At 41.2% G+C, this 19,762-nt stretch overlaps 1 protein-coding gene across 6 annotated transcripts in view; it reads left to right on the plus strand.

Annotated features, from left to right (window-relative positions):
* The window catches only part of LOC138741375 (phosphatase and actin regulator 4-like), a 155,135-nt gene that overhangs the window by 1,233 nt on the left and 134,140 nt on the right, over nucleotides 1–19,762 (plus strand). Inside the window, exon 2 of one of the 6 annotated variants that reach the window (XM_069895345.1) lies at nucleotides 4,462–4,603. The exons of 4 other annotated variants lie outside the window; for them this stretch is intronic. The gene's annotated coding sequence lies outside the window, so the exon portion shown is untranslated. Of the gene's footprint in view, nucleotides 1–4,461; nucleotides 4,604–19,762 lie in introns of those variants that run through there. One more of the 6 variants, XM_069895353.1, reaches the window with a different exon arrangement.

Consider the following 19,762-nt stretch of genomic DNA (forward strand, 5'->3'; position numbering starts at 1 on the left):
TGAGTGCAAATTGGGAGAAACTGATGTACCCAGAGGGAGAGGGAAGAAGATGGTGGGTGGTAAGAGGAGTGGATGTTGCTGTGGACCCAGGGGAAAAAGTACAGTCGACACAAGACCAGGACACAGCATCTTAAAAAGCTGCCCAAGAAGGTGGAACTGTGGTGCAGCAGGTATTCAGAGTTGAATACTGATCTCTAATGGTGTCTGAATTTTCCCTTTGGGTTTTTGTGGGTGATCTGTTTTTACTGACATCCTAAAATATTCTTTATTTCACTGACTGTAACTGAATATTTATTATCCATCTACCTTTTGTATGATCTTGTTCTGCATTGGGGTAAACTAATGTATAAAGTGCTGGAGAAACTCAGCAGGCCCTGCTGCATAGGAGGCAAGGATATATATAACATTTCAGGCTTCCAGTACTTTTGTGTATTAATCACAATCACAGCATCAGCAGACTTTATTGTTTGTCTCAGTTATATAGTTGCTCTTTTTACAAAAATACCTGTTTGGATGCGGCGAGTTAGAATTTTGCTACATACTGTATGTGAGTTTTTGGTGAGTTAATTGAGTATTGTAAATTCCCTCTTCCCTTCACCACCCCTCCCCACCCCAGTGAAGGTGGGTGATTGGAGAATCTGGATGAAAGAGATATGATATGGGAGATAACAGGAAAATTGGTTGGGTGGGGGGGGGGGAGAAATCAAGTGCTGCAGAGGTGGCAGAGACTCAGTGGGTTTAATCAGCCCCTTGGCAAAATGAGAAATATGGTAGTTGTCATTATGGAGAGTGACGGCATGAAAACAGCTCCTACAGTTCATCGTCTATGCCAACCACCAGCTAGCTATCCAGTCGTCTCAATGGGCTGAATGGCCTAATTCCGCTCCATTGTGTTCTCGTCTGTCCATTCATTAAAAAATTTTCCACATTTTCATAATCTGACACCAAATATTTAAATTTAGAGATGTAGCACAGTAACAGGCCCATCTGGCTCAAATACAGCAATTAACTGACAAGTTTCTTAACCCTTTTAAAGGATGGGAAGAAACTGGAGCACCCAGAATAAACCCATGCAGACTTGGGAGGACGTGCAAACTCCTTACAGACAGAGCCGGATTTGAACCCTGGTTGCTGGCGCATATTAGCATTGCAAGGTTGACCATGCTGCCTTTCTTGCCTTGCCGCCCTTGGCAATTCAACCGCTCACCTTTACACTTGGGGCAATTTACAGTGGCTAATTAACCAACCAACCTGCAGGTTTTGGGATGTCTGAGGAATCCCAGGTAGTCACAGGGAGAACATGCAGATTGCATTTAGATAACACCCAAGGTCAGGGTTGAATGCAAGGCAGCATCTCTACATGTGGCACCATTCTGGTTAGTGATCATATAAGCTTAGTGATCAGGAGATAGTGATGCTTTCTGGAGCCAAGGTCAAAAAACCCAAAGGGGCTACCTGTTATCAGGATAAGGTAAGCTTGTGAGAACTTGCAACAGGATGAGATAAATCCAGTTGTCATGGTCCAGCATGAAACAAACAACATGTATGTGGGTATACAAAGGATGAAATGGATCTGCTGAAAGATTGTCAGGAGTTTGGTTCCATATTAAAAAAGCAGGACCTGGAGGATAATGATCTCTTTATTATTGCATGACCTGTACATAAATTGCCAAAGAAATAAACCGACTTGGTGAAGGAAAATATGGCTAGTGATGTTTCTTTCTTCTCTGACTCTGACAGTAGACTTGAAATGGAACCTGGAATGCAGATGGTATGGGCTCCACCTGAACAGGGACTTGGGGCTCAAGCAGAGAGAGAAGATGGGGAGGAGGTCAAGGTTTTAAACTTTCACGTGCGGACAAGTGTTTCAATAGCCACTTTTAGGTGGCCCCCATACCTGACTGTAAAGCAGCCTATTGTACTCCTATGCGGCTATCAGGTGGCCACCTGAAAGTGGAAAACCCAGTCAGGAGGTTTATCTAATGTGAAAGACCTACAGTACAATTATAAACAAAACAGTAAAAATCACCAGAAAGAAAAATGCAATGGAAGCCATTCATGGCAATGACCAGATTAAATTTCTTAATGGGAGTCTCAGAACATGATTAACCAAAAATTGGGTGAAACTCTGTAAAATATTGGACATGGTAACTTTAATTAAAAAAAAACACATTGAAAGTAATCGTGCATTGGGAGAAACAAAAAATATTGAGAAGTAGTTACAGAAAAATCAAGAATGGCGTTTAGACATCGTATGGTATAACATTTAGAAAGAGGAGGAAGAATAGCGTGGCAGTATTTATTTTGGATAATGTAAGCAAGAATGCTGGAAGGAAGACAAAAACAGAATCTGTATGGATGGTGATTAAAAATAATTAGACGATCAATGACGTAAATTGCACCATCGTGTTCAGTGGTGGAAGAAGTAACATGCAGCTAAATTTGGGAAGATGGGGTGACAAATATAGAATCCTAATCAAAGATTCAAGGATATAATCTACCTTCATGTAAATTGAACTGAAAAGGTTAGCAAAGCAGCTAAAGTAATGGAAATCCAAATTTAAAAAATATGTTGCAAGCACTTGGCAGATCCTACAGCCTGTGTGGAGGGAGAAAGGGAATGTGTCAAGTCGAAGACCCTTTGTCAGATAAAAAGAAATGAGGCACTGTGTATGCTGGAAGATGACCAAAAAATAAATAATTTTACCTCTGTACCTACCAAGGAAATGGATCAGATGGATTTGACATTAGGTGGTGTAGCGAGCATTGAAATATGTGCATTTAAAATATTAACAGAGGACATGTTAAATCTTTCCAACCCAAACAAGCTAATATCCCTGCTCGTCTCCACATTTTTAAGTTAGCAATCAAACTCAAAGGGAATGGAACAAAAAAAAACCAAGACATTGGAAAAATTCAGCATTTCAAGCAATATCTATGGAGGCAAATGGTGTATGACAATGTTTTGGGTTGGAATCCTGCATCAAAAGAATGGAGTTCCTTGAATTTGTACAACCTGATATATAAAAAGTCCAGTAAAAGAATATTTGCAGTTGCTAGTTAGGAATGTATAAAAACAGGAGAAGTAAAATTAGGGGCATCCTACATAATCATGACCGAAATATAATTTGCTTTAAGTTAACCGAGAAGGACATGAATATTAATGAAAGGTGTGTTATGCAGGGCTAAGAATAGAACTGGGAAGGTAAAATGGCTAATGTTATCAACAAAAAAGTATAAGCAGTAAAAAAAAATAATGTCATTAATGGAGCACAGAAAAATTGCTTTCTGTTAAAAGGAAAAGTTCAGATTTCATGGTTGAGGCTTTATGGATGGCAGGGAAAGAGACATGAAATTAATTGAGGGCAGAAGGTGAGGGTAATAAAATGTGCAGAGAGAAATCAAGAAAACATTTAGGAAGGCATAGACAACTATGAAATTAAATGATTAAGAAACAAACTTAAATAGTGATATATTTTTTAAAAAAAACTAAGGTGAACTGATAAGGCTTAGATAGCCCACTATCATAGGGAGATGGAAAAATATTAAATTATTTTGCCTTAATCTCCTGTGAAATGAAACAGATGGATATGATTTGAATGATGTAATGAAATACATATATTGAAAATATGAACTAAGGTTAAGGTAAATAAACCAAATGAACTCGAGGAAGATAAAATTCTAGTAAATCAACACATTTTAAATGAATCAAAGAAAGAGTTGGAGAGAAATTTCAACACAGTTAATAATTTATAGAAGAAGGTGCGTCAGAGGACCAATGAATACAAAACTGTAACTCCAAGTGCGGGAAGTAGTCGACCATGCCCAGGCAATTATAAACCAGGAAAGGTTGAACAGAACGGGTTGCTTTTGTCTTAAAGGAAAAGCAGCTGAGGGTCTTGAAAATTGTGAGAAGCTTTGATAGAATGGATTTGGATCAGAAAGTGCATAAGTAGAGGCCGTCAACATCATTGAAGGAATTAAAAAGTGATAAAAGTTCAAAGAAACTCTGTACGTAGAGCAGGGAGAATGTGGAGAACATGTTTCTGGTTCAAACCAGTTATATAGATGCATTTAACAAGAGAATGGAAAACAGGTTAACAAGATGAGAAATGGTAGGTGGCTTAAGAGGACCACAAGTTCCATCACGGACTAGTTGGATTTCTAATCCTGTTTCTTTGCCTCTAACTTCATGTTATGTGATGGTCTAAACAATTCAGAATCAGAATTTATTGTCACATGCCACAAAATTCATTGTTCTGATTGGGCAGCAAGGAATGTTCCTGTTTGATGGTGGAAATCTTGTGATGGGATTCTGGGCCTGGTGTGGGTAGGAATTTGTGAATTGTAAATTGTTGCTCAGCCTGGTTTAAAAATGTAATGTTTTTCTATGAAAGAAATGTATTTAAGTGGGTCAGTAAGATTTCTTATTTGGATAAAATCTCAACTTTTTTTACCAAGTGACCTGCCCTGGGAATTGCATAGCAGGACTGATCTCAACTGGAACGAGCTCTGCAGAAGGAGCCATCCTTCACTCAAAGGAAACAGGGACTGGGTTGCTCAGAACCAGCCTTGGGTGTGCCGAGCATCTTGTCTGCAAAAGGTGGAGTAGCTGGGTTTATTTAAAACAAAAGGGAAGATGACTGGAGATGGGAACAGCACTTTAAATTGCGACAAAATCCAGCAACAGAAAGATCCAGTAACATTGAGGGGAGACATTTGCTGGGGAGGGTGAAATTTGATGTGGGTTATGCAGGCAAAATTGTAATCTAGAGAGTAAGGAAGTGAGTATTTCCTGGTCCGTTGCAGAGGGAGCTACAGACCAGAATCAGAATTGATAGTCATGTTGATGTGTCACAAAGTTCATTGTTTAGCATTACAAGTGCAAAAATTGCAGTAAATTACATTTAAAAAATAAATTGGTGCAAAAAGAGAAACAGTGAGGTCGTGTCCGTGGTTCACTGTCCATTCAGAACTCTGATGGCGGAGGGGAAGAAATTGCTTTTGTATTGTTGGGTGTTCATCTTCAGCCACCTGTACCTTCTTCCTGATGGTAGCTGGGTGGTAAGGGCACTTGATAATAGAAGCTGCTTTCTTGAGACACTGCCTCTTGTAGATGTCCTTGATAGAGTGAAGACTGATGGCGATGGCTGAGTTCACAATTTTCTGTAGCCTTTTCCTGTCACCTCCATGCCAGATAATGATGCAACCAGTAAGGATGCTCTCCACGGTTCACCTGTACAAATTTGCAAGAGTCTTTGGTGATGTACCAGATCTCCTCAAACTCTTAAAGAAATATAGCTGCTGGTGAGCTTCCTTCATGACATTGACATGAAAGTCCCAGTACAGATCTTCAGAGACAATTAGTTCCATGTTTCTATGACTTTTTACAAGAGGGCATCTATTTTACATTTTTGCAATGTAATATCATTAGAAATATCTGACTAGTTCCATTTAAGAGATCAAGCATGATTGAGCAATTGAAAGGGAAGTGTTAAACTCAGCTGAATTTAGTAAACAAATTTTTGGTGAAGTCCAAAGCTTTAATCTCGGACATTTTTCTGTAAATTAAGATTCAAATAGATCAAGTAAACAGCAGCTTGGCCTGGTCAACAGCAATTGTGTGCTGAACGTGTACCACATTTAGTGTTTTCAGTTTCAACTACAAATTCAATATTCCCATGGTTTCTATATTTTTAGTAACATTTCTTCCTGGATTGTACATAACTTGTGCAATAAAAGCCAAAAATCAAAATACAATTTATCAGCATCAGCTTCGCAGCAAAGACAAAACTGGCAACTTGTGGAACCATTCAGAATATTTGCAAAGTAAAGCAGAAATAAATCAAGGTTTCCTTAATGAACCGAATTGTGCTCATCTCAAATGCTTCACCTGTAGGAGTCGTGATAGATTTAGTAGCATCTAGTGAAATTAAATTTTAAATTTAGATATACAGCATGGTAGCAGGCCATTTTGGCCCATGAGTCTATATTGCCCAATTTGCACCCCACTACTCTTCGAACAGTGGGAGGAAGCCGGAGCCCCTTGGAAAACCAAGCAGACTCAGGGAGAACGTATAAACTTCTTACAGACAGTGCAGGGTTCAAACCCCGGTCCTTATCGATGGCATTGTACTAGCTGCAATGCCAACCATGCCACCCCAAAAATTCTTAGACATATAACCCGATAAACAGGCCATTTCAACCTCTGTGCTGCCCAATTTACACCCATTTAACCTTCACTCCCAATATATGTTGAATGGTGGGAGGAAACCAGGGCCCTTGGGGAAAACATACTCAGAATCATGAAGAATGTACCAACTTCTTACAGTGCAGGGACCCGATTGTTGGTGCTGTAAAGGCATTGAGCTAACCACTATGCCAAGCATGCTACCCCTGTTGTTGGGTATTTACTTACAGCAAAATTGCCTTGTTATGGAGAAAGAGCTACGGAATGGGACAAATGTTATTGCATTTTTCAAGAGATGAGGTGATCAACATGGGTCTTGGATGAAGTAAGAAAGTGATTTGTATAATAGCGTTCTCGAATACCTCAGTTTGCTTATATTTGAATGGGTTGTACATCTGAACTGGCTTTCATAGGATATAGTTTCAGATTTATTGTCAATGTACATACATGACATCACATATAACCCTGAAATTCTCCCTCCTGCAGGCCGGGGACAATGACCACTTATTGGCAATGCAAACAAACTACATAATGTACACATGTAAACAAATAAACAAATGTAAACAACTGTGCAGTACAGAGAGGAGAAACCAACAAACAATAAAGTGCAAAAGTAAAAATCCTTAAATGAGTCCCTAATTGAGTATATTGTTGAGGAGTCGGATGGTGCAGGTGTTCCTGAACCTGGTGGTGGAAGCCTTGTGGCACCTGTACCTCTTTCTTGATGGTAGCAGTGAGTGCAGAGCATGTCCTGGCTGGTGTGGATCTTTGATGATTGCTGCTACTCTTTGACAGCAGTGTTTTCTGTAGATGGTGTGAAAGGGTTTGCTATGATTTCCACCAACTTTTGCAGGGGTATTGGTGCCCCCATACCAGACTGTGATGCAGCTGGTCACACTTTCCACCACACCTCTAGGAATTTGCAAGGGTTTCTGATATCATACCAAACCTCTGCAAACTCCTGAGGAAGTTGAGGTGCTGACGTGTTTTCTTCGTGATACCATTAGTGACTTGGCTCTAGGAAAGATCCTCTGAGATAGTGACTCCCAAGAACTTAAATTTGCTTACCATCTCCACCTCTCCTCCCTTCTCCCCCTCCCCCCCCCCCAACCAATGTTGCTGGCCTTCCTGAAATCAACATTCAGCCTTTCAGCTTCATTATACAAACCAATATCACGTAGGCGTGATGTCCAACCAGCAGATTACTATGGTAAATTCACTCAGATGATCTTGTTCTCAATGCCAACATTATAACATTGGAACTAACAATACAATGAACCCCTTCATATCGTGTATTGACCTAACTGCATATTTGGAAGAAAATCTTTAACTTCAGAAGGTTGTCTTGGTTTGAAAATCAAAATATATTTGATCAGGTTCTCTTTTAGGCTCTATGCTTTTATCTTATTTTATTTTGCAGTTTAATGTATTGACAATGAGTTGATCTGAGTGATTGATGGGAATCCTAAGACCTTCAGCAAATATTTTAGTTATGTGATTGTTATAAAATACCTCATAGTACTGCTTAGAAGCGAAGTGACGGAGATCTCATTGGTGTTCTATAAATGTTTATCCGTAAGCAACTTTAAGAAACAAATGATGCCACCAGTTTACTTTGTTGTGCTTGCAATTTGGATTTGCCCGAATTATTAGGTGCAGGTTAAACATTACCAGCAGTGATAATGCTACTTCATTCTTAAAGTGCTGGGAACAGGCTTAAGTTGTGAAAGGTGCAAGTTACTTAAAGTGAAAGGAGAATTTCTTTGATACGTACATTTTTGATCGAATGCCGTACTTGAATAGGGATAGATTTGATGGCAACTTTTGAAAGAAGGTGTGATCTAAAAGGGAAGAGACCCTGTTTAATGCAATGTTCAGAGGGGGGGGGGGGGGGGAATTGGTTGGAGAACAGTCAGCGTCACAGAGTTTTAATTCTTGATTCTACTAAGGGTAAGGATATGGTGATATCATGGTTAAATTATGCAATTACTTTTGGAGGAAAAAATGGAATTTAAATCTTGACAAGGTACCATGGCAAATTCTGACTGAATTGTCGTAAAAGCATATCATTTTCAACTTTATTCAGTCTGGCTTACAAGTGACTTCAGACACCCACCACTGTTCAAGGGTCATGAGGGATAGGTGGCCCCAGAAATGTTCAAATTCATGAATAAATAAATTAAAAATGATCATCAAGCCATCCCTGAAGTCATTAAAGATGCACTTTTCAGCAAAGCATTCTGACAGATAGCTAATTATTCATTTTCCAGATAAATGCACTTGGATCAGTTAAATCAGCCTCGGGCTTAGGACAAAAACTGGAGCAATCTTGAAGAATAGTACATGGTTCTTTCCGAGCAATTAATGAGAGCATCTTGGTTTGGCAGTTAAATATTTTGGTTTGGCAGTTAAATATTTTCATTGCCATTGCCAAATAACATTTTATGATAATTTGGCGGCCCGCAATTGTGGAGCATCGCGCGGCAACAGACACGGACAGAGATCGCTAAAGCGACTCCCAGGACAACGAACCGGCGGGGGTAGAAGCTGGGGCAGCATCAGACCAAAAGCCCTAAAATGGTCAAGCCGCCCAGCTAATTCATCAGAAACAGGTTGGGGGAGAAGGGCATTCATTTGCATGGACGTTCCCGCCCGCTATTGTTATTCATATGGATGACTCAGTCAATCAGCAAAAATGGCGGGAACTTGAACAGTATAAAAGCAGCCTTTCCAGCCCAAATAAAGGAATGAGCTCAACCTGCTGCCACACTGTGTGTGTGTGTTTCTTTGTAGCGGTCGGCTACAATAAAATGCAATGTTAATTTGGACAAATGGTTAAAAGTTTTCAGGAGCTGGCTTGAAGAAGTAATAGATTAGTTAAAAGCATATTTGAGAGGTCAAATAATTAGCTATGGCTCCAGAATTTAAAAAAAAAGTCTACAAGGGAGATTGAAGAATTTGAAAAGGAAATTACAGTTTTGGAAAAGGACCTTCAACAAGTGGGCTCTGAGGATAAACATAGACGGTTAATTAATAAAAAGCTCAAGTATAATAATATAAAAATGGAAAAAATGATAACAAGCTCTAAACAGAAATACTATGAGCTAGGGGAAAGAACCCATAAGGTCCTCTCCTGGCAGTTGAAAACAGGACAAGCATCCAGAACAATAAATGCGGTTAATCTAGACTTGGACAGGATCTCTGACAAATCGGAGGATACAAACAAAGCTTTTTAGCAATTTATATAAATCTCAATTGGTGGGGGATTTGAATAAAATTGAGAGTCTCCTGTCATAATTGGATCTCCCAAATTTGAATTTGGAAGAAAGAGAGGGGTTAAATGCTCCCTTCCCTCAAATTGAGATGGGGGAAGAGTTGGCTTCCTTGCAAATTAATAAATGTCTTGGAGAGGATGGATTTCCACCAGAATTTTATAAAGAATTTAAAGATTTATTAATATCTCTGTAGGTATTAAATCAGGCAGTGGTGACCCACACTTTCCCAGAGTGCTTTTAGACAGCAGTTGTACGATGATTCCCAAAAAAAGATAGGGATCCATTGAAACTGTCATCTTATAGGCCCATATCACATTTGAATACAGACTATAAGATTGTTGCCATAGCCTTGTCAAATAGATTGGCGACTTGTAAACGCTGATCAAATTGGCTTTGTGCAGGGGCGGCAATCGTCAAGCAATGTATGCAGATTGCTCAGTAGTATACATGTGGCGCAAGCAAGAGATGACTTGAGTGTCGCTGTGGCTCTAGATATGGAGAAAGCCTTTGATAGACTGGAGTTGGACTCTATTCAAAGTGCTGAAAAAATTTAGACTAGTACAAACATTTATTAATTGGGTTAGAGGTATATATTCTGAACCTAAAACTAGATCGAGCAGACAAGGTTGTCTATTATCTTGGCTATTGAACTGTTAGCAGAATCTATCCACTTAGATCCAGACATAAATGGTTTCAGGATCAATCAGGAAGAACATAAAATCAGTTTATTTGCTGATAATATTCTGATATATCTGACCAGTTTAACTCGTTACAAAAATTGCAGTCTAAATTGGAAGATTTTGGGATTATATCGGGATATAAAGTCAATATAGGCCAAGAGTGAAGTCATGCCACTTACGGGTGGGAATTATAAACAAATTAAGAGAATTGTCAATTTATTGGCTACTCAATGGGATTAAATATTTAGGGATTAAGGTAAATAACGACCTGCAGAATTTATGAAAGCTGAATTATCTTTCCTTGCTTTGGGTGATCCTCCCAATAACTTTGGTTGGCTAGTCTAGAGTACAATTTTTTTTTTCAAAGTCAAGTATATTGAGGATTGTTATGAGTGTCACATTTGTGGCCCGAAATGTGAAGTTAATAAAACATTAAACACAAGTTTTATCAGGTAAACTTCTTAGTGTCTTTATTTTCCGGTTTTCCTTTGTTCTCCTGCTTGTGTTCTTATCTCTCTCTCATACCACGTGACTTCCGGTATATCTCATACATATTCATTATCATGACATCCCTCCTTTAATCAGAAATAAACTTTACCTTCACTTACCAATATTCCTCGGAAACTTACAAACATCGTAACTAATGGTAATACTATAACTCAACTACATAAAATTTACTTCCTACAGCATTCATACATGCACTTTATGATATAAGATTAAATACTGTCCCAAAGTTCTTATTAAAACTATGGCACAAAGTCTTCGTATCGTTTGGGCGCTTTCCGGTTTCGTTTCGGCCTGCCTGCGATATTGTCGTCGCTTCTCGGTTGTTCACTCTCAGCGTCGGAAATACTGCTCACCACGGCTTCGGGTGTTTCTGGCGCTCTAGTCACTTCATCAGGAGTGCTGGTAACTGCCTCTGGAACATCATCAGGTCTCTCAGTTTCAGCATCTCGTATTGGCCTTTCAACCTCTTCGCTCGATGTATCTCTGGACTGGTACCTTTTTACACTTGATACATTTCTCTTATACAGGACTCCAGTCGGAGACTTGACTGTCACCATACTGCCACTTCTGGATACGACAGTATAGGGTTGATGGTAATAAGGTGTGTCTAGCTTACCACCAGTTTCATGCCTCACTAGAACATTATCTCCTGGCATGATGTCTGAGTACTTGGCTCCATGTTTCGAATCTGTGTACAGCTTTGCTGCACCTTTCTTTTCAGCATCGTGGTCCCTCATCTCCTGGTCGTCTCGGATTTCCTTTATTTCTGGCATTTTTGTACGGATTTTTCTCCCAAAAAATGCTTCTGCAGGACTTTTTCCAGTGGTTGCATGAGGCGTTGCTCGACAGACAGCCACATAAGATGGCAATGCTTCTCGCCAATTTTGTCCTTCTGCGTGTGCAATCCTCAATCGTTTTTCAATGGACTGATTTTGTCTCTCTACTTCTCCATTGGCTTGCGGCCATTTCGGAGTTACTTTATGATGGTGGATACCTGTGGTCCTCATGTATTCCGTAAATGTCTCTGAAATGAATTGTGGACCATTGTCAGAGTATAATGTAACAGGTAATCCATATCTTGTGAATATCTCTGCTAACGCTTGTATTGTTTTTTCAGTGGTTGTGGACTTCAACACCACGTACTCATAGTATCTGCTGTAGTAATCTATCACTACCATAATTGCTTCACCCGTCGGTAAAGGTCCAAGAAAATCAACAGCTACGTCGATCCATGGTCCTGTCGGAAGTTGCGTACTCCGGATCGGTTCTGGCGGATTACTCCTACTTGTGATTTGACATCCGTGACAAGTTTTAACAAATTTCTCGGCGTCTTTATCACAACCTGGCCACCATACCTTGGTTCTGAGGTTTTGCTTGGTACCAACAATACCTAGGTGTCCTTCATGCGCTAAGGATACGATCTTTGGTCTCAATCTTTGCGGTATCACCAATCTGTAACCTCTTAATACACACTGTCCGATTCAACAAAGTTCGTCTCTAATGGGAATGTAAGCCTTGTGAGTACACTTGTCCCATTGTCCACTCTGTATGCATTCTCTTACTTCCATGAGTTCTGGATCACGTTCGGATTCTCTCTCGACTTCCTTCGTAGTCACAGCTTTCGGTGTCGCCTGAATAGCTACGAAGCGTACAAAGCTCTCTGTTTCTGTTCCCAATTCTGACTTGGATTGTGGACCTCCATCCTTCACCAATCTGGACAGCGGATCAGCAATGTTTGCTTTCCCTGCTATGTGGATTACTTTATATTTGTAGGGTTGTAGTCTGAGTACCCATCTCTCTATTCTGGCACATGGTTTGGATCTAGGTGCATAGATCACCTCTAATGGCTTATGATCTGTGATGAGTTCAAATTGAGTTCCTCCATCATGCATCTGGACCAACACGGCTCCTAAACCAACCGGGCTGGCATCCGCTATGACTTTGGTTGATGCCGCCGGATCGTAATATCCAAGAGTTTTTGCATCTGTCAGGCTTTGCTTCAGCGCTGTGAACGCTTTTTTCTGCTCAGATCCAAAATGAAATGGTACTCCTTTCCTTGTTAGTTTCCTTAGTGGTTCTACCACTGTAGCGAAATTAGGAATGAACTTTGCACAAAAATTGACCAATCCCAGGAAACTCCTCACCTCTGTTGCGTTCTGAGGTGCACGTGCCTCTGCAATAGCTTTGACCTTGGCCTCTGCAGGGTTTAGTCCTTCCCGTGTAAGTCTGTGTCCCATGAAGTCCATTTCTGACACACCGAACTGGCACTTGTTTCCATTTACGGTAAGGCCTGCCTCCTGTAGTCTAGATAGTACACGCCTCAACCGTTTGTCATGCTCTTCCTTCGTTGGTGCATGGACTATGATGTCGTCAGAAATGTTGGCAACTCCAGGAATGCCTTGAATCACTCGATGGATTTCATACTGGTAGATCTCCGAAGCTGCATTAATTCCAAATGATAGTCTCTTGTAACGATACAATCCTCAGTGAGTCACAAATGTAGTTACATCTCGGGAACCTGGATCCAGCTCTAATTGATCAATTTTTGAGAATACTTTGCTGGTAGTTAGTTCTTGAAGTATTTCCTCCACTGTTGGTATAGGGTGTCGTTCTCTAATTATAGCTTCATTGGCCATTCTCATGTCAACACATAGTCTTATGTTACCCTTTGGTTTGGGCACAATCACTACGGGACTGACCCATTGTGTCGAATGTTCCACCGGTTCAATAATGTCTTGTTCGATCAATTCTTTAATTTTGGCTTCGACTTTCCCACGAAGTCCAAACGGAGTTCGGCGCATTGGTTGTGCCTTGGGTTTGAACGTTTCATCTACTGCTAGCTTCAATTGTCTACCTTTCAGCTTTCCTACTCCTTGGAAAACTGCGGGGAATTCTTGCTTCATATCCTCGTATGACTGAATTGAATTGACACAAGCTCCAATATGAAGTATTGCCAGGTCTTGCGCTGTGCTTCTACTCAGCAATGGTTCTCCCCTCTCTTCTATGACCATAAACTCTGCTTCGGTGTACTTATCTCCAGCTTCAACAGTTGCAGTAAAACATCCAATGGTCTGCAATGGCTTGATTGCTGTGTATGGATACAGTTTCTTGGAACACTTCTTTGAGGTACAGATGATCTTTTTCCTTTTCAACTTCTCCCATAAATGTCGATCAATCACATTACTGTCACTGCCTGAGTCTACAATGACCTGCACTGTCACTCCACCAATGATCACTGGGACTTTCTCATGATGTACTTCATTCAACGTAAATTGGTAACAATTCTGTTCCTCCTGGGTATCATCATCGTCGCCGTCTATCTGGCGAATGGTATCTTTCTTTCCAGGATACTTTCCTTTCCCCCAAGCTTTGCCTTTGAAAGTTGTACTCTTCCTCTTCTGGTCTGCATTGGACTTGCTTTTGCACTTCTTTGCAAAGTGGTCCTTACCTCCACACTTTCTGCAAACTTTGCCTTTGGACGGGCAATATGGGTCTTTTCCAAAGTGACCTCGGTTTCCACATCGATAACACTCCATGTCCTGTGTCGGCATATATCTTGGCTGATTATGGCGATGTGAGAGCCTCTTAATTTGCTGGCTTGAGTTGTCTTTCAGGGTCATGGTATGAAATTGCCCTTCAACAGCCTCTAATGCAGCAGCAATGGTTAAAGCATCGGTGAGTTCCAACTCACTCCCTCTTTCCAGTAGACGTCTTCTGAGTTTATCTGATCTGCAGTGCTGTACGACTTGATCCAGTAATTGGTTGTCCAAATCAGCTGGCATGTAATTGCATCCAACAGCTAGCTGGCGTAGTCTCGTCACGTACTGAGCAATTGTCTGGCCATCTTCTTGTCTCGTTCTCCGAAACAAATGGCGTTGAAATGTAGCATTCGGTGTCACTACATAGTGTGTATTTAATGCATTTACCGCTTTCTGGTACTCATCCTTTCTTCCAGTGTTCAAAAGTGTCTTAAATGTTTCCCGAACTGCAGGTCCAGCAGTGAAAAGAAGTTACGCCCTTCTCTGCGCTTTTTGTTCAACTGTACCGGTATCTAGAAATAGGCCACGACTGTCGGCATAGGCTTCAAATTCTTCCAGCCATGCCTTCCACTTCACACTTACAGTGCTTGCATCACCAGTTGGGTCAAAATGAGCAATTCCACTATGTGTTAGAAAGTCACAGTTTGCACCAGCCATGAGGAAATATTCCAGCCCCAAAAGTACTGAGCCAAAGAGAAAATTCTTATCACCTTGAAGTTGTCTGTAAACCTCTGTAATCTTGTTTAGTCTTTAATTTTCTTCAAGCTTCTTTCATCCTCGTCGCCAATGTCACATTTGTGGCCCGAAATGTGAAGTTAATAAAACATTAAACACAAGTTTTATCAGGTAAACTTCTTAGTGTCTTTATTCTCCGGTTTTCCTTTGTTCTCCTGCTTGTGTTCTTATCTCTCTCTCATACCACGTGACTTCCGGTATATCTCATACATATTCATTATCATGACAATGAGCAGGAACAATTTATGACATTTGAACAAACTAGGAATAAGTATGGAGTTGTAAATACATCTTTTATCTGGTATCTTCAGTTAAGAACTTATTTAAGGGACAAATTAGGTTCAGTACTAACCACACCACAGTATAGCAAAATAGAGACTGTGGTTCGAAAGGGGATCACCAAAATTTTTATTTCAAAAATTTATTCCTTACTTCAGACGGGAACCCTTAAACAAGGGCTTGATAAATCAAGACAAAGGTGGGAATCAGATTTGGAAATAGAAATTGATCCATTTTACTGGTCCGACTTTTACTGGTCAGGACATCATGAGTAATGCGATTAATGTAAGATATCGGCTAGTGCAGGGGTTCCCAACCTTTTTGTTACTCTGTACCCCATGGGCATTTTTATAGGTTCCCGTGTACCCCTAAAAATTAAGGATTTAAAAAAAACACGACATTGTGCAATCTGACTGCAGATTACAATACCATGTATTGCACAGTAGTGGTTATTTTCTCAGACCCAATGTACCCTGAAAAGTGCAAATGTACCACTGGGGGTACATGTACCCCCAGGTTGGGAACCCCTGGGCTAGTGCAATATAACTTCTAGTATCAGCTATCAGACCAATGTTTTTGATGTGGTCAAGAAATAGATATTTTCTTACATTCAACCTGGTCATGGTCTAAAGTGAGGCCTTCTGGAAAGATTTGGGTAATCTCCCGGGGAAAAAAAAATTACTAGAATTCGATACCTGAATTATTTTTATTGTGGAATTTAAAGGACCTAAGAGGCTGTCCAAATGTCAGTTAAAATTCGTTAAGCTCACTTTAGCAGTGGCCAGGAAATGCTTAGCAGTTACTTGCAAATCTGATTCCCAACTGGGTTTAGCCCACTGGAAGATAGAATTGCATAATTGTGTTCCCCCTGGAGAAGATCACCTAAAACCGCACAAACAGGTATGATGTATTTTCCAGAATATAGAATTTATACCTAAGGTGCATCGGGGTAAATCTTTAACGATTTCCCTCCTCCTGTCTCTTTCCCCTGGTGCTTGCAGTGCTAAGGACCCTAGATTGACTAATTATTTGACCCTTGATGGGAATGGGGCTTATTCTAGGTGAAGCCAATCTTTTCTTTTATTCTTTCTCTTTTCTTACTTTTTCTTCTTGTTTCTTGGGGGTGGGTGGGAGGGTTCCTCTTATTTTGTTCTTTCTATTATCTTTTTCTCCCTATGCTATGGCATGGTCATTGAATTTGCATTTTTGTAGTATTATTGTATTTTTTCTTTAATAATTGAATCAAGTGCTGACTCTTCTCACTTTAATAGCAACATGCAGATCGATATTTGTATTTTATTGACTGATGTTTTTCTTTTTGATATTTCATTGTTTTGACTCCATGATGATTGAAAATGCTCAAAATAAAATATTCAAAAAAGAGGTTGTGGATTAGTGTTCTGAAGAGAATTTTTGATGATTTTCTATAACAACATGACAGGAAGCCACTCTGTGCATCAAATGTATGCTGGCTCCTGGAGGATTTTTTTTACTCTGCAACCATGTCCTTTCTCTCATGCCCATTAATTCCACCAATTTTCCTGCCACCCATTCTCAGCTTGGGTGATTTGCATTTGCCAAATTACACATCAGCCCGTGTTTTGGAAGTGGGAATAAACCAGTGCACCTGGAGAGAAAGGGAGGGTGTGCAAACTCCACATAGTCTGTGCAAACTCCACATAGTCAACATTGTTGTTTAGGCTTGAACCCAGGTTGCTGGTACTGTTTGCCATCAGAGTCTTAGACTTGGATGCACATGATGGAGCAATTAAAATTGGAAATGGTCATGAAGCTTGAATGGAAGATGCCCAGAAGAGGAGAGGGATTTGCAGTGATAAGAATGGTCAAGGACTTGGGGTTTTACAAGACGAGGAAAATGTAATTTGCTCGACTGTAAGCCCGCCTAGAGGAGAAGTGAGGGTGAGCAAAGTGTGGTGTGAGTTAGGATTCAGGCAGCAATTTTGAATGGGTTGGAGTTTGTGCAGAGTGGAAGAGTTGGCTTGGAGGTATTGTGACTTCCAAGGTCTATGTGTGGAGGACAGGAGAAGGCCAAGGAGTATGCGAGCTCTTTCCATCTGTCATACAAAGCTATGAAAATGTTTTTGGGGTCAAGAATCTTCGAATTTGAACTTTGCAAATGTAAGTTGTCCTCTATCTGTGATGTTTCAAGTCCCCAGATTCATCACAAAGCAAAACAGGGCTTAACTGGCTCTTCATTGGGCACTTTTACACAGTTGATGCATTGCTGGTAGTATTAAAAAAAATGTCCTGAAGGAATTTATGTGTTAAATTCCATCCTGTAATTTTTCCACCAATATGATTTTTTACACAGAAATAAAGGAAAAATTCTGTTTATTAAAAAAAATTGCATACCTACCTCCCGAGTTGTGATTTACACAGCACTTTTAAACTGCCTTCCAATATTGTGGAGTTTCTCGGAGGGTGAATGTAGTATTCATTAGCCCAGTTTCTTATGGCGTCCCTGCGGTCAATTTACACTACAGCTACTCCGTAAAAATGTGTAGGGGTCTTGGTGGAAAAAAAATGGGATGGAATTTAGCAAATAAATTCTGTCAGGATAATTTTACACTGCCAATGGAGCAGAAAATTTCTGCTTCTCAGTGGCTGTGTAGATAAAAAGCCTCAAGACCCGCCCCCCCCCCCCACACACACACACACACACACACACACACACACACACACACACACACACACACACACACACACACACACACACACAGACACAGACACAGACACAGACACACAGACACAGACACACAGACACAGACACACAGACACAGACACACAGACACAGACACACAGACACAGACACACAGACACAGACACACAGACACAGACACACAGACACAGACACACAGACACAGACACACAGACACAGACACACAGACACAGACACACAGACACAGACACACAGACACAGACACACAGACACAGACACACAGACACAGACACACAGACACAGACACACAGACACAGACACACAGACACAGACACACAGACACAGACACACAGACACAGACACACAGACACAGACACACAGACACAGACACACAGACACAGACACACAGACACAGACACACAGACACAGACACACAGACACAGACACACAGACACAGACACACAGACACAGACACACAGACACAGACACACAGACACAGACACACAGACACAGACACACAGACACAGACACACAGACACAGACACACAGACACAGACACACAGACACAGACACACAGACACAGACACACAGACACAGACACACAGACACAGACACACAGACACAGACACACAGACACAGACACACAGACACAGACACACAGACACAGACACACAGACACAGACACACAGACACAGACACACAGACACAGACACACAGACACAGACACACAGACACAGACACACAGACACAGACACACAGACACAGACACACAGACACAGACACACAGACACAGACACACAGACACAGACACACAGACACAGACACACAGACACAGACACACAGACACAGACACACAGACACAGACACACAGACACAGACACACAGACACAGACACACAGACACAGACACACAGACACAGACACACAGACACAGACACACAGACACAGACACACAGACACAGACACACAGACACAGACACACAGACACAGACACACAGACACAGACACACAGACACAGACACACAGACACAGACACACAGACACAGACACACAGACACAGACACACAGACACAGACACACAGACACAGACACACAGACACAGACACACAGACACAGACACACAGACACAGACACACAGACACAGACACACAGACACAGACACACAGACACAGACACACAGACACAGACACACAGACACAGACACACAGACACAGACACACAGACACAGACACACAGACACAGACACACAGACACAGACACACAGACACAGACACACAGACACAGACACACAGACACAGACACACAGACACAGACACACAGACACAGACACACAGACACAGACACACAGACACAGACACACAGACACAGACACACAGACACAGACACACAGACACAGACACACAGACACAGACACACAGACACAGACACACAGACACAGACACACAGACACAGACACACAGACACAGACACACAGACACAGACACACAGACACAGACACACAGACACAGACACACAGACACAGACACACAGACACAGACACACAGACACAGACACACAGACACAGACACACAGACACACAGACACACAGACACACAGACACACAGACACACAGACACACACACAGACACACAGACACACACACACAGACACACAGACACACACACACAGACACACACACAGACACACAGACACACACACACAGACACACACACAGACACACACACACAGACACACACACAGACACACACACACAGACACACACACAGACACACACACACACACAGACACACACACAGACACACACACAGACACACACACACAGACACACACACAGACACACACACACAGACACACACACACAGACAGACACACACACAC

The sequence above is a fragment of the Narcine bancroftii genome, chromosome 8 (assembly GCF_036971445.1).
Source record: "Narcine bancroftii isolate sNarBan1 chromosome 8, sNarBan1.hap1, whole genome shotgun sequence".
Classification (NCBI taxonomy): Eukaryota; Metazoa; Chordata; class Chondrichthyes; order Torpediniformes; family Narcinidae; genus Narcine; species Narcine bancroftii.